The 4,618-nt window shown below is 39.8% G+C and overlaps 1 non-coding gene across 1 annotated transcript; it reads left to right on the forward strand.

The window, feature by feature from the left end:
* The first annotated feature begins 3,498 nt into the window (after window positions 1-3,498).
* Window positions 3,499-3,572, forward strand: trnan-guu. The gene has a single exon. It is a non-coding gene; the product is annotated as a tRNA-Asn (tRNA).
* The last annotated feature ends 1,046 nt before the right edge of the window (window positions 3,573-4,618 follow it).

The raw sequence follows: 4,618 nt of genomic DNA on the forward strand, positions 1-4,618 counted from the left end.
TCACAACCTGAGATCTCACTGAATTTCTTGTGAACAAACATTGGATCAAAAAAACACTAAGACACAGATAAATGTGATAATTATGTGTACATTTAGTAGTGAAAAAGTGAAAAAAAAATATTTTTTTTGTTTATATTGCATCTTTCTGGAAGTATGTCATTCACACGCTGTCCAATTTCCTAAATGTGGAGACTTCTATATAGCCAGGCGTACCTTTACTAGGAGATGACTCTGATATAATTCTCAACTTGCAGCAAAAAGGTTTTAATGGCAGACTTAAAAGCTTCTAAGAAGTCCATTTTAAAAGACTGGTTTATGGATGATACTCAGTAATTCTCATTTTGGCATGACTTCTTAAATATTCTTATTTTGGAGGTGGCCAAGGCCTGATATTCCAATGCAAAGGCAAAAATAATCTATAGCATATACTTGTAGCATAAAATGATGATTTAAAGAGAAATTCCAATTTTTCAAAATTTGTACATAACCCAGTTAGTGAGATGTAAACAAAGTCATTCAGAGTGGTTTAATGGTGAAATAGTTCATTGTAGAGAAACTGCCTCAGATTTCCTTACAGTGGTGGTAACAGGGGTCATATGTCTACAACACAAATATAGCCATTGATCTGTGATGTGTCTTCAGATTTTTTAAAACAGTGGTAAAACTCAACCTTACTACACCTTGCATGTACCTCTCTGCCATGGAGATTTAAGAAATATGCATTTTAGGCCCAAATCTTATCATAAAACAATATGTCAGGCAGTGTATTCATGTGCAATAGCTTTCTGAGAAGGAGCTTTTAGAGCCATTACCACTTAAGATGTCTGGTTGCTATCACCACCACTATGAATAAATCTTGGTAAGTGATTCACATCAAACTGCTCTTAATGACTTTGTTTACATCTTAATGATTTAATTGCTGGATATGTGGTGTTTTTCTTTATCCCCCTCCCTCCTGCATTCATTGTATCACAGATTCTTGTGTATGTAGGATAATTAGACCAGCCAGAAACTGGGGCACCTACTGCGATTGTCGGGATGGGGCGAATCAGCCTGATAATCAGCCTGATTACCCTGTAATGTGGACCAGCCATTACAAGAATCTCACTTTAATTAAGAAGATTATTCATAGTTTATGAATTGTGCTTCAAACTGTGTGTTTCTAAACTACCATCTAAGCAGCAAAATTATAAAAGTTAAATAGAAGCCTATAGTGTTCCATGGATCCCACTAATCAATTAAACAGAATAGCCGGTGTTATTCAGATAAACAATAATCCTGCTGCTTATTGCTTATCTGCTTATTGGATAAACATCATATTCACTACATATTTAGGCAAAGCTGTAAATCCTATGAAGTTCCATACTGATATACTGATAAATGCTTCATCTCTTCGCCTTTTTGCTCACTAATGTTTCCTCCTCAAACTCTGGTTCTTCTTGGGTTCCATCACTAGAGGGCCTCATCGTAAAAGGCATTTTCCTCTGTTACACCTCAACCCACCAGCGCCACAGACTGAGCGAGGTCTTTTCAAGCTGCTCCCACATCAGCACAAAAACAGCTTGTGTGGGGTGATTTCCCCCAAAGCTGGCAACCAAATTGACATTGTGAAGATTCCATAATTAGGTGAGTGCACAAGGGTGCTCGCTGTTCAAATGCAAATGGATGAGAAGATATTAGTACATAGCCCGCCCCCCTTCCCACCCCATATCCAAGACCTTAAACAGTAGGTGGGCGGATGAAGGCATAATCTGTATGGGCTGTGTAGTTTGGAAAGAGAAGCCAAGAGCAGTGCTTCACATGCATTTTCATAGCGGCCATCTGAGGAAAATGGAAGAGTCTGACTACCCACTCAACTCACTTTCCAATGCAAAAGAGAGAGGCTGCTTCTGTCAATACATACTCAGCCATGCATAAATATCAAAAATAAGACACTTATACAGACATGAATCTTCCATGTACAGACAGCAATGATGCGCAGAGGCTTACTCATTAGATGATCTATTATTAACATATAATAACACTTACACATTTAGCCTTTTCTCAATTTAGTATAGTTCCTTGTGCTCACTGAAAGACAATTGTAAAGAGTATAAAACAAACAGCACTTTAAGTCTTTGTTTGATGTGTATTACTACGTTATTTACTTATTTTCTATGAAGAAAATATGATTTTCGTAGGTGTTGATTTTGTATGCTAATGGCTTACTAGAGGAGGTGGCTCAACAATGGCTGCTGCATCGAACATACATGTTTAAGTTTGTCAGCTTGTTTACACTAAGAGACAGATACAGTCACTAATCATGAGCATGTGCCAGCAAGGTATATCTTTACACAGCAATGTTTAACACAGAAACCCTACAATTCACTTTGTAAGTAGCTACTGTTTACCCATTTTGCCACTGCTAATATAATATAAGATAATGCTAGCCTGGTAATAGGGATTTCAGTGTTACGTTAGCATCAAGCGAATGGGGTGAATATTTGCATTTTGTAGCAGGTGTCTAGATTTAAACTCAAATACTGTCTCTAATATTATTTAGGCCTGTTAGCTTAGCCACATGCGAGACTTAATCGACAGAATATGGTCCAATTAGACCAAAGAAGGCCTGTTAACATCAACAAAAAGGAGTCTACTGAATCAGTCACTAACACTAAGATGTAATGTTTCCCATATGTCACATTCATAGGTACATCTCCTTGTATCTACACAGACTGTCCATTTTATCAGGTCCTCATATCACATAGGTGCACTTTGTAGTTACAATTACAGACTGTAGTCCATCTGTTTCTCTGTTTACTGTGTTTTAGCCCCCTTTTATCCTGTTCTTCACTGGTCAGGACCTCCACAGGACCACCACAGTGCAGGTATTATTTAGGTGGTGGACCATTCTCAGCACTGCAGTGACACTGACGTGGTGGTGGCATGTTAGTGTACGTTGTGCCGGTATGAGTGGATCAGACACAGCAGTGCTGCTAGAGTTTTGTGTCTCTGCTGGATTGAGAATAGTCCACCACACAAAAATAGCCAGCCAAAGGAGTCCTGTGGGCTGTGTCCTGTTACCACTGATGAAGGACTAGAGGATGACTAACACAAAACACAAACTGTGTAGCAACAGATGAGCCATCGTCTCTGACTTTTATATCTACAAGGTGGACCAAAAGGTAGATCTTTCTAATAGAGTGGACAGTTAGTTGTTTAAAAAACACACAAGCACACCACCACCATGTTACTGTCACTGCAGTGCTGAGAATGATCATCCACCCAAATAATACCTGCTCTGTGGGGGTCCTGCCCATTGAAGAACAGGGTAAAATGGGGCTAATAAATTATACAGAGAAACAGATGGACCACAGTGTGTAACTGTAGAACTACAAAGGACACCTACATGGTAAGAGAAGCTGACAAAATGGACAGAGTGTTGAAACAAGGAGGCATACTTAAAGAAGTGGCCAGTCGGTCTATTTATACATTCCTGATTACGCAATGCAAGCTGCTGTCTCTGTGGCGCAATCGGTTAGCGCGTTCGGCTGTTAACCGAAAGGTTGGTGGTTCGAGCCCACCCAGGGACGACAGCAGCTTCCTTTCTGCATCTTCCCTTTGGGATCAATATTAGTCTGTCTAAATGTAACTGTGATGGTCAATATATAAAGGTTAGATGGATTAGAGTGGTTCTTTACAGGGGTGGCATTGTACAATCACGTCTTCTCTAAAAAGCACACAGACTAAAACAGCAGAGACTTCACATTTCACAAGTTTCTGGATGGTGGATGCTATAATCAGTGACGTATATGTGAAACCGCAAAGACAATGGAGTTTTGTTTCATCTCCTTTAATAGATTCCTTTTGTGGAATGTCTTCCTATAATGAACAGCTATTATTTACAATCTTGTATGAACTCTGATATGTGCTGTAATAGAAAAGGATAACATTCTTATCATATTTAGCATTCATTCAGTCTTCATAACCAGAAAACTTAGCTTTTGTGTGATGATTACTTGTATAGATGAATTCTGCGTGAACCCCAACAGAACAAGTCAATTATGAGCTGACCACAAAAGAATGATTTTACCTTGTGAAAGAGAGAAAGAACCTGATCTATAAACCATCATCTCAGCTCAAGCGCCCATTGTTTCCAGCACAGTTAACAAGACTCAAGACTCAATTTACTATGAGGTGAGCTGCAAAGTAGTGCATTGTTCTCTGAGGCCTACAGTTAAGTGTTTTGGCAGAGCAGTATCATAAAAGCAGGTTACAGCCTCACCGTTCCTTGTTAGATTCCTGCACTGGCACTACCTCATCAGGAGTAGGTGCAGTGCGACAGAATGTAAAAGCTCTCCACAGATTCAGAATCTGGAGCCTATGTGTTTGTCCCGAGCCGGCAGAAGCTCTGTGTCGAAAACATGCTCTGAAAATATTTGTGCTCACTTGCTGTGCAGTTGCCTTAACCCAGCAGGGCCACAATTCCCAGAGCTCTGTCGAGGACACCTGAGCTTGAGCTGCAGTAGACTTAGCCTGCTGCTTTTCTCTGTTCCCCTGGCAGTTAAGAGGGTAACCTTCAATGGGCATCACTGCAGACAAGAGGATGGACAACCATTCATTTTTACTGGTTAACTAT

Source organism: Colossoma macropomum, unplaced genomic scaffold (assembly GCF_904425465.1).
Source record: "Colossoma macropomum unplaced genomic scaffold, Colossoma_macropomum, whole genome shotgun sequence".
Classification (NCBI taxonomy): domain Eukaryota; kingdom Metazoa; phylum Chordata; class Actinopteri; order Characiformes; family Serrasalmidae; genus Colossoma; species Colossoma macropomum.